Source organism: Rousettus aegyptiacus, unplaced genomic scaffold (assembly GCF_014176215.1).
Source record: "Rousettus aegyptiacus isolate mRouAeg1 unplaced genomic scaffold, mRouAeg1.p scaffold_m13_p_6, whole genome shotgun sequence".
In the NCBI taxonomy this organism is placed as follows: domain Eukaryota; kingdom Metazoa; phylum Chordata; class Mammalia; order Chiroptera; family Pteropodidae; genus Rousettus; species Rousettus aegyptiacus.
Window position 1 is genome coordinate 99,566,606 of NW_023416309.1, and position 11,585 is coordinate 99,578,190.

An 11,585-nucleotide genomic window follows, 5' to 3' on the forward strand; every position below is an offset into this window, starting at 1 on the left:
CAGGTCCTAGAGTGTTGCTCTACTTTTCCCTCTCTCCTTTTCTGCTCACCCGCAAACCTACCTCACCCTTTTAAGTGCTGGGGCGGGGAGTCAGGTGGAACACGAGATCCTGGAATTATATGTGAAATATTGTGTTGTATTTGCCTGTGTTCAGTTTTTGAAAGAGAAAGGGTTCACGGCTTCCACGTTCTTTTCGAAGGGACCTCTTAGTGCCTCTCCCTCGAGTTACCAACTGCTATTCTAAAAGCTTGAGGGGTGGTTTGGGGAAGGGGAGGGAAGAGAAATTTTAAGTTAGGGTCACAGTGGTGGAGAGAGGCTGCAAAGTTCCTCTAGGCTCCTCTTAGAATTATCCTAACAAAGTAGGATTAAGATGGGCAATAAAATAAAAAGTAAAGCCTGTTTGTACCCGCCCTCTAACTTCTCTTTAAAAATCACCTTTTCCTGTGCCCCCAGAGGCCTAGCTGACACTAATGTCAGAGAGCAGGATCTAAGTATGCACCCTTCTCTCTAGATCCTAGAGACTAGCGCTCAGCACTTAGAGAGATGGTCAGATCCCACCTCATTTGACAGAAGGGAACAGGAGGGCCTGTAGAGGGGAAATGACTGGAGGCTGCCCGCAGGACAGCATTGCCTTGTCGCTCTAACCAGGTCCCTGGACTCCTCTAGCGCTTTCCACCTTATGACTGTACCTTTCATTGGGCAGATATGGCCACCGACACGTGCTGGTCTTGAGCCTGTCAACCCGTGGTTTAACTACAGACATATTTTCAACCACACTGGATACCAAGGAGCAGGATCAAGCAGGACCTTTAGCTGAGAAGTCCAGGAAAGAAACACTGCCCATGCTCCCCCATTTTTCTCTCTAGCACAGCACCGGAGCTGAGTTCCCTGGAGGAGCACCAGCTCCCTTTCCCCCAGAAAAGCTGCAAACCTTTTCCCTGGTTAGGAAAGCAAGCCTGGGTTTCCCCAGCTGGGTAGACGATGGTCTTGGCAAAAGGCCTGTTCTAGCATGGCAAGCGTTATCGTTAGGAACAGTGAAAACTGCTTGGTGGGGACCCGGGGCCCCATCAATCAAGTGAAAGAACCCACTAATCCAGAAAGGAGCTGAAAGGCTCACTGTCTGGGATAGTCTAGGATAGCCCCAACGACTATTGGATGGATAAAATATTTCCCCCAACACTTAGATAGCTGTTTTCTCAGAAATGAGTGGCTTTCTTGTCTGAGATTCAAGTAGAATGAACTGGAATATAAAATCATAACTGGTATATAAAATCATATAAGTCATATGTTATGTAATATATAGAATTATATATGTGCTGAAATTGACATTGCCAATTTATTTTAGAATTTGTGAATAGCATACAAAAGAAATATTGTGAAAAGAAGTTTTTTCTAATTCTGTCTACAGCAATTATTTTCTCTCCCAGGAGAAAATTGTTATTATTTTCTTATGTCATCTTATATAGAAAGTCTCTGCATATATGATAATATATATATATATTGCTCAGCATTTTGCTTATTTTTCTAGTCATTAATATATCTTGGAGATTGTTCCCTATCAGTACATGGAGCTGTCTTGTTTCCCAATGTATAGATGTACTATACTTATTTAACCAGTTCTCCATTGATGGACATTTAGAGAGTACAATTTAAACCTCACTTGGGGGGAGGAGGTTGCTGAAGAGGAGTTTTAATGGTTGGTTTGATTTTTGTGGTTGCATGCTTGCTAAGAGGAATTAAGTCCATGCCATTTTGGCTTTTCCATCAGGAAAGTATTTCTACTCTTCAAAAAGGAATGTCCGTATCTGTGGATGAGTCAAATTATGTCCCAGGGATAGTCTAGTGACTACATCTCTGACTCATGTAATGCCTCCTTAATGGAATTTTGCAGAAAGGGCCCTACCCCTACATACCTATATCCAAGAAATAATCTGTATCAAATTTCTCTCCTATTCCTCTTCTTACTAAATGCCAGCTAAATCCAACAGGGGGCGAGCTGAGCCTTGGTGAACTAGCTTTATCAACACCGACATTCAGAGCTTGAGCGGAGCAATCCTTCCCAGAGGACTTTACTCTATTTCACTGAAAACAAGCAGTTTCCCTTAGTTTAGAATTGCATTCGGCAGGCCATTGCTTGCATTTGGAATTGACACTTTGCATTTTCCATTGCTCACTCTATTTGCTGAAAGGCACACTGTTCCATTGTGTGCATTCAGCTGCTGAGGCAGAGTCTGTAAATGGGATAGAGAGGTGGAAACAAACAACCCTTTGGCCCAGAAAAATAACACCGGGACACAACCATGTCAGCAGCTGGAATCTCATAGCACTCTATCATATTCCTCCATCTGTCCACTTGTTTGACAAAATGTGACTACTTACCATGAGCCAGCTGGAGACTTCGAGGAGGAGAAATAAAGCCCAGTCCTTCCTGTTGAGAAATTCATAGCGCAGCAGGAGAGACAGATGCATAAATAGTTTCTGATACAAAGTGGAAGGTGTTCCAGCAGCTCAGGGAAGGTCACCACTACTTCTTGGGAGAGTGAGGAAGGGTTCACAGCGGGGAGAGTCTCTAGGTCTAAAGGAGGAGGGAGGGTAGACCTTTCTCCACCTGCCAGCAGTGACAACATGAAGCGTGCAAGTGCGGGACTGAGAGGCGAGTAGCCAGGTATTGCTCGTCTCTTATCCTGGTCCTGCCATAAGTTTTTTTTTTTTTTTTATCAGTTTACAGTTTGGAAGATCCAGCAAGGCTTGAGGGGTGTGGCATGCAATACGTTCCATTCAGTTCTGGATCTGTGCTGGGAGAGATCCCAGGGAGACAGTGTATTTTGTGAATAATAAATGGTTGGGATGAATGACGTGTCCTCACATCAGAAAAACAAACCATCCCGCACAGAAGACCAGTCCTCAGCAGCTGGCTCACAGTTGCCACAGGCAGCAACAATGCTTTTCTTCCCAGATTTGTAGTCACTTTGCTTGTCCCTCTGACATATATGAAAAGTGCCTATAATTTTTTGTATATTTCTCTTCCTCACAAATTCCTTTCTTCTTCAAACATTAATATATAGTACAGCTTTCCTGAACCAGAAAACAATACAAATTATTTATTAAGTGCTAATTTATGCAGTTTGGTGTTAGAAACCATTCAAAGGATACAGAGAGTTTGCTGTGGGGAAAGAGTTTTAGTCTCAAGGAAACAGTTATTCAGGCTAACACACAGAAAACATCAAGAAAATACATTAAGGAAAACACCACAAAACCTTCCCTCCTCCTTTGCCTTCAATATACACTGGTCTCTTTTCCTAAAAATAAAAAAAAAAAAAAAAAAAAAAAAACAACCACACAAGCAAACAAAAACTTCAGTCTTCATGATTTTACCCTCCTGTTTCCTCAAGTTTGGGTCCATCTGTTTTCTCAGGTTCAAACTCTATTGTTTTCTAGAACTGCTGCTATGGATCCCTTACCTTCAATTCAGTCCTTAAATTTTTGCGTTTACCCAAAGAGGTGACTTCCTCTCTGAAAGAGCACTTATAAGTCACTAATAAACTCCATATGCTGCCAATTATCTCTCCTTCACTAATTTTATTTGAACTCTGCAGAATTTAGAAGTGCCGTCCTCGAGACTCTCCCTCTTGCCTTTTGTGAGGCTGTTATTTTTATTTATTTCTTGTCTCATTTGCTAACTTATTTTTTCTTCCTTTCATTTTCTTTTTTTTAACAGCTTTTAAAATGGCTCAAAAAAAAATCCCAGCTTTCTTAATCTATAATTTATTAATGTATAATTCACCTGTTTAAAGTGTACAGTTCAATGGTTTTTAGTACATTTACAGAGTTGGCAACCAGTCATTTTTAGAATATTTTCATCTCCCCCAAAATAAACACCTGTCTAATAAAAAGTAAATCCAGACTTAGTAAAGAGAGACTTTATTTGAAAGGATTATTGCATGGGAAGAAAGAGACTATTGCAATCAGGGGAGAGGGGTCATTTGTAATGAAGAGAACACTGTGACCCTAAGATCTGCAAGTGTCCCAAAGGCTGAACCAAAAGGAGTTTTCTTTTATAGAGAGGAGTAGACAAAGGTAGGAAGAACCAAGTGGAGGGAGTAGATGAAAGGGTGGCATGATAGCAAAGCAGATTAGAGAATGTTTTTCCCTGAAGCTGGCCTGGCCTTCGGAGCTGTTGTGTGCTGGCTCAGGCCGAGTGGGTCAAAGATCAGGGAGGGGCCTGGAGAAAGGAAAGAATCTTATACAAAGTTTGATTAATAAGCATTTTGTTCTGAGCGATCAGTGGGAACAAGCAGTTCAATGATCATTTACGAGGCAAAAAATAAGAATGTGGAAGGTCTGTGTCTGTCCTTGCCATAGGTAAACAAGAGGGGCATCCATGACTAATAAGAGAGAAGGTGATTGTTTGCAGTAAGCTATTTTCCAGAACATAAAAGGGTAGGCAGATTCCTCGAAACTTCAATATTTTCCAGGAGCACAGGCCTCAAGTAAAATTCAACATTGTCACCCCATACCCATTAGCTGTCACTCTCCTCATTCCTCCCTTCTACAATAACTAATCTGGCAATAACTAATCTACTTTCCATCTATGGACTTGCGTACTCTGGACACTTCATAGAAGTGGAATCATGCAGTATATGGCCTTTTGTGTCTGGCTTCTTTTACATAGTGTGTTTTCAAGGTTGACTCATGTTGTAGTACATATCAGTACTTCATTCCTTTTAATGGTTGAATTAAATTCTATTGTATAGATATGCTAAAGGCTGTTTGTCTGGACATTTGGAATGTTTCCATTTGGGGGCTATTATGAATAATTCTGCAATGAATATTCATGCTATTTCCTTTTCCCTTTTTTTCTTTTTTGCACTGTTTTCTTAATGTAGGTATTCCACGTGGCTTGTCTTCAGACCTCTGCTCTGGTTCCAGTCATTTTCCCTCTTTCCTTTTCCTCTTCTCTTCTGGTATCCTGTTTGCTATGTCTCTAAAATCAGTATCTCTGGTCCTAAAATGAGGAGATTTTAAAGATATTTAAAACCAGTGGCACAGACATCAACTCATCGGAACGGATGCTGCTCTCAATCACTCTTAAGGCCGAGTTCTCTTGGTCCCTGCTGTACTGGGCATTCCCAGGGGTCCTGAAGTAGCTGCTGAATCCCATGAATCTAGGAGGAGCAGTAGTAGTTTACCACTATGTTAACCTTGGGCTTGGAACTCTCTCCTAAAGGCCAGGGGCTCTCTCTCATCTCCCACTACTTACAGCCTATGTGGATATCTCCCTCTTATCCTGACTCAACACCTGTATACTAAATTTAACACCTTTCTTCAGAAATCAGACCCCTCATGACTTTCTTACTTCTGTCAATGGTTACATCGTCTGTTAACCACCAGGCTCCAACCTTGCAGTTGTCTTTAACTCCTCCTTCTCCTTCACCTCCCAAAGCAAACAAAATCTCAAGGCCTGGCCTGTTCTTCCCCCATAATTACTCTCCTGATGTTCCCATTCCTGTAGCCATCTTGCTAGTTCAGTTCTCACTCCTTGATGCCTGAGTTGTTATTGTACTTTCTCAGCTGCTCTCTGCATCTCTAACCTCTTCCCTCCAACTCATCCTGCATGCACAGTTAAACTTCCTAAAATGTTACTAGTTGTCTCCCCTCGGCAAAAAAAATAATACGGCAGAAATTTGTTAGGTTTTGGCATTCGGATTTTGCCTGCAACCTACAATTTAATACATATTGGTTATTATTTTTAATTTCTGCTATACCTTTACATTAACCTCCTACTACTCCAGTTTGCCCGATAGAATTTGTCTCAAAGATATGCCATGAACATCATCCCCTCCGACATCTCTTATATTATTGTTTCTTTCTGTGCATGTTTGCTCTCTTCCGCTAAGTTCTTACAGGCTTGTATTTCTTTGAAATCTATGCAGCACCTAGCACAGTTTAATATTCAAAAGACATTCAATTTAGAATTATGGCTTGAAACCAACAACTTATGGAATGTTCAGTCAGTACGGGACCCTAACAGTGCAATGATCAGGTATCAGCTCAGGGATCATCTGATTAGACGTTTTTCATGTGAGGAAATTAAGACCCAAAGAGATGGGTTAAATAAATGGAAATTTGATTCAATGTGAATCATTTGAGAAAATTAATTAGCAAAGATTAAGTTATGAAATACTTAACGTTTTTAAGAAATTCAACTTTATTATTTCCTGTCTTGTATAGTTTCTCTGACCAAAAAAGTTTTCCTATAGACATTAGGCTTTATCTTCCTGTGATAAACAGATAAGTGGAATTGAAAATGTAAACTAGTTGCATACCAGCCATAATTAGCATAAATCCTTCTGTTAAAAAGGGCTTAAGTTTTTAATGTCCCCAGTGTCATCTATAGGCAGAACTGGTGGCAGTAATGACTTTCTCCTATATCTTGCAAATATGCTTATTCTTTGAGAGTTTAAAAATTTAACATATATATAATGTGAATACTTACAATGTCTCTTAAGCCCATGGAAATAATGAGTTTAATCAGAGATATTAGCAAACTAAAGAAAATAAGAATCCCTGATCAAGATAACAGCAAAACTCTATTAGCTCTTCAAACTGAATTATAATAAATAGTCCATTTACCCAGAAGATAGAAGAGGGTTCCTATTAATTTAGTATTTGGTTAACTACTTATATAATCTGATTAAAATAGATCATGCACAATCTATTAGAATAAGAGAAATCCATTTAACACTAAACATCTGCTGAACAGAATGTTTAGTCATGGCTCTGCCTCCAGATTGGTGTGATATTTTTAAGCAAATGACTTTCCTTCTCTTAGTTCTTCACCTTCCTCTTAGTTCTTAGTTTCTTCATCTGTAAATGAAAAGATGAGAGTAGATGATATCTAAGGTTCCTTCCAGTTCTATCTGTGGGTCTATGAAGCTAATCTTTGATACTTTAGAAAGCCCTTTGGGGATCTTATAGGACTTTAGAAAAATCATTTCGAACACCATTCAAATAAATATTAACAAATATTTATCAAGTGCCTATAAAGAGCTAGTCATAGTGCTAGGAGATGGGGACCCAAAGACGGAAAGACATGGTCCCTGCTGTCAGGTTCCTGCTTTTTTTAGTCTAAAATGGGAACTATATATATGCACCTCCACAATTACAGTTTAATGGGATAACAGCAATAAAAGGCAGCAAATATAATAAGCAATGAGAGCACATGGGATAGAGTGCTTTCATTTATAAAGGGGAATCAGGGGGCAATTCAGAGGAGTCGAGCTGTGGCTTGAAGAATGAATAGGCATTTGCTGAGAAGAACAGGGTAGCTGGGGGTTAGGATCCTAAGCAGAGGAAAATTTTGGTAAAGGCATGAGGACTTCTGAGCCCTCATGGCTATTTGTCATGGCAAAAAGCTTATTGAGGCCAAAGTTTGAGATGTTTGGAGACAGAAAGGGTAAAGGTGAGACAGGGCAGGAAATAGTTGCCTGATCATAGCACATCCTGGAAGTCATGCTAAGAGGCCTGGACATTATCCTGATGGTTATCAGGTACTACTTAAGGATTTTAACCAAAAGGGGGAGAGGAACTGATTTGCATTTTAGAAAGGAAATCCATTTGAGGGAATGTAAATGATAGTTTGGAACGGGCTGAGACTAGAAGCCAGATCAGAAGCTACTGCAGTAGTCCCAGCAAGATAAGATGACCATCTGAACTAAAGCAGTACATGTACACAGAAGGAAGAGGTCTGATGAGAGAGCTCTACAGGAGGGAAAATCGATAGGGCTTGGTGATTGATTACATGTAAAAAATGAGGGAAAAAGAGGAGTCTAAATATTATAATTTTCTCCATGTGAGAGTACAGATGTAGAAACCATATAAGACTGGATTTAATATGTACTAATCTTATGCTATTCTCTGGACAATACTTTAAAACATAAATTCCTGATGTTAGTTTATTTATTTATAATTGATTTCTTTCTTTATGGAAGTAGCAAAGTATATGTAGAAAAGCATAGTTAATTTACTTTTCAGTTGTTTGGTTTCAGATAATATAAAATCCATGAGTTCATAATGATGTTAAACAAACAAAAAACTCTTTGAAAATCACCTTTGGAAAATACTAGAGAATCAACTTATTATTTTGAAAACTGAAAATAAGGAGAAATAACTAAGCGTTTATCCTACCTTGTCTGTTTGAATTGTACTTCAAGGTAAGGGAGAGAAAGCTTTTATTTATAAAATAATTTTATCTCATAAGCCAAGAAGAAAATGATAAAGTTAGGATATCACCACTTTGAAGACTCTAGTGAAATAATGATCTAAGTAATGATCATTAATGCCTGCTAAAACTATTAGGTGAAAAGTAATGGGGAACTGTGTAATTGTTGTATCAGACTAACACCTAAACCCACTCATTAATCTTTTAGTGGGGGAGGGAAGACGGTTCATTCCTTCTCTTGTTTATTGAAAGCAAATTCAAGAAAATGGGTTTTTCCACCTGACTCATTAATCTTAACCTCACAGAAAGAGAGAGAGGATTGACATTATGTGTCTGGGGTGTGTTGTAATAGGAAGTACACTTATGAAGTATTTTTGACAAAAAAAAAAATTAATTCTGAATTTTATCATATGTCAAGATCTAACTACCAGTTCATAGAAAATAGAAGAGTTAGAGAAATATATTACACAATATGTAAGAATGCCATTAGCAAAATTGAGAGGTAGAAAATTCTACATGACAAACAACCTACTTTCTCCAACAAACGAATTGCCATGGGTGGGGGGAGGTGGGAGTGGAGGAGAGGAAAGATGATGACAAAGAGGAAAATCACTGAATTAAAAAGGACTTTAAAACCTATTTCATAATTTTGCATTGCATATTAGAAGTTCTCATCACAAGACAAGAAATTCTGTAACTATATATGGTGGATGCTAACTAGACTTATTATGATGATCATTTTGCAATATATGCAAATATCAAATCATTATGTTGTATGCCTAAAACTAATATAATATTGTATGCCAATTATACCTCAATTTAAAAAAAAGTCTATAAAAAAAGAAGAAAATGAAAAAGCCATTCAACCAATTAAAATATATGTATCTATCTGATTAAAACAAACAAATTGTAAACCAAAAAGGTTTATGAGATCATCAGGGAAATTTAAACACTGATTAGTTATTTGCTGACATCGAAGAATTATTATTACATTTGAAGGTATTACATATGTGGTTATACTTTAAAAATAATCCTTATATTTAAGAGATACATACTGAAGTATTTACAGATGAAATGACATCACATCTAGAATATGATTAGAAATAGTCCTGAGGAAAGTGGACGGGAGATAGACGAAACGAGATTGGCCATGTATTAGTCCTCATTGAAGCAAGGCGATAGATACATAGGGATTCATCACGTTATTCTCAGTTGAACTTTCCTATAATAAAAAATACTATGGTTGTTTTGAGGATGAAATGTGTTTATACATGTAAAGGGACATGTCGGAACGGTTGCCGCACCAGTGGTGGCAAGAAATGCTCGTGACCCTTTTCCTTTTCTCTCATTTGAACCAGTGAAGAACTGGTAGTCAAGAAGACTCTCAAACTCACTCTGTTGCTCACAAGAGGATTTCATCCACTTCTTTTCAACTTTCCAGTTGGAACCAAGAACAGATCTTTACAAGACACTCTCAGTGAAAACAGTGTTTAGCAGCTGTGTGCATCTAAGCAAAAACCATTTCATTTGTGGAATCTGGACCTTTTCCCAGGAAACGATGTTTCCATTTCACAATGTAACAGAACAGGAAGAGTGTCAGCTCTCGTTCAGATATAGATTCTTTGTGCTCCACTCAGATTTCCACATTTCCATTGTGCTCTGGGTGTGAGAGTCCAGCTGTGTGTTGATGGAGTGACTCATTTTTCCACCAAGACACATATTTCTATGAATCCCAGGGGCCTCTGATTGGTGTGAATGACCAGTCGGCATAGACTTGGTTCCTGGATCCATTATATGACTTCAGAGAGATCATTTAAAGCTTTTCCATGAGCTAAATTGAAAGAGGCAATTCAACTATTCAAATAATTCATGCTCCAAAACCTTTAATGTTTATAAGTGGTTATTAAGAACAGCTACTTGATACCACAAGTGAAAATAAAGGAAAAAAGAAGCATAATCTATGTCCTTTTGGTGTTGAATTAATCCTATTGAAGAAATTAATATACAAAAAGCAGAAGGACTCCCAAATAATAGATGGTATTCAGTAAAAATGTATATAAAATGTATTCATCAATGTTTAGGAGCACTAGAATAATAGAGCACTATGAAAAAAAGTTCACTTATAAAATTTTAAATTATTTAAAATTATTCAAAGCATTTTTTTCTGAACCGTTTCAGAGTAAATTGACAACCTGATGTCTTGTCACTCCAAAATCATTAGTATGTGTTTTCTACAAACAAGGACATTCCGATATATAACCACAGCATGACCATCAAAATCAGGAAATTAATGGTATCTGGCTCTCGCTCTCACAGCCATTGCAGTACATTGAGCTCCAGAGAGAGAGTGCCACGGCAAGTGTGAGCCAGACAGGCACTGGGTGACTCTGTGCTCACTGAGGAAAAGTAATTAAACATGGGCAAAGGAAGTCCTAAGAAGCCAAGAGGCAAAATGTCATCATACACATCCTTTGCATAATCTTGCTGGGAGGAACACAAGAAGCAGCACCCAGATGCTTCAGTCAACTTCTCAGAGTTTTCTAAGAAGTACTCAGAGAGGCGGAAGACTATGTCTGCTAGAGGGCAAGGAAATGAAAACATGGCAAAGGCGGGCAAGGCCTGCTATGAAGGAGAAATAAAAATTTATATCTCTCCTAAAGGGGAAACAAAAAAAAGTTCAAGGACCCCAATGCACCCAAGAGGTTTCCTTCAGCCTTTTTTTTTTTTTTTTTTTTTTTTTACGCCTACAGCACCTGGTTGTCCTAGGTGGTCTCCCATTCAAGTACTAACCAGTCCCGACCTTCCTTATCTTCCAAGATCAGACAGGATTGGGCTTGTTCAGGGTGGCATGGCTGTAGACTCCTTTGTCCTTTTTCTTGTTTTGTTCTGAGTGTCACCCCAAAATCGAAGGAAAACATCTGGCCTATCCAATGGTGATGTTGCAAAGATGCTGGGAGAGATGTGGAATGACACCCCTGCAGAAGACAAGCAGCCTTATGAAAAGAAGGCTGCAAAGCTGAAGGAAAAATACGAAAACAATGTCGCTGTATAGTAAGTAAAGGAAAGCCTGATGTGGTGAAAAATGGCTTTGGCAAAGCTAAGAAAAACAAGAAGGAGGAGGAGGAGGATGAATAAATCACCTGGAGCAGTTTTCTCCTGCCTATAATGCATTTAAGCCCCCTGTGCATCGCTCACTCCTTTTCAAAAAAGAAAATTGAAATGTAAGGCTGTGTAAGATTTGTTTTTAAACCATACAGTCTTTTTTTTTTTTTTTTTAATAATTAACACACTAGTGAATGTATCTTTAGATAGCCCTGTTCTGGTGGTATTTCAGTAGCCTGGCACAGTATTGGGGTTGTAAATT

The 11,585-nt window shown here is 38.6% G+C and overlaps 2 pseudogenes; one reads left to right on the plus strand and one right to left on the minus strand.

Annotated features, from left to right (window-relative positions):
• The first annotated feature begins 10,637 nt into the window (after positions 1–10,637).
• On the plus strand, positions 10,638–11,356 carry LOC107513883 (annotated as a pseudogene).
• Positions 10,963–11,081, minus strand: LOC118604169 (annotated as a pseudogene).
• Positions 11,357–11,585: the final 229 nt, after the last annotated feature.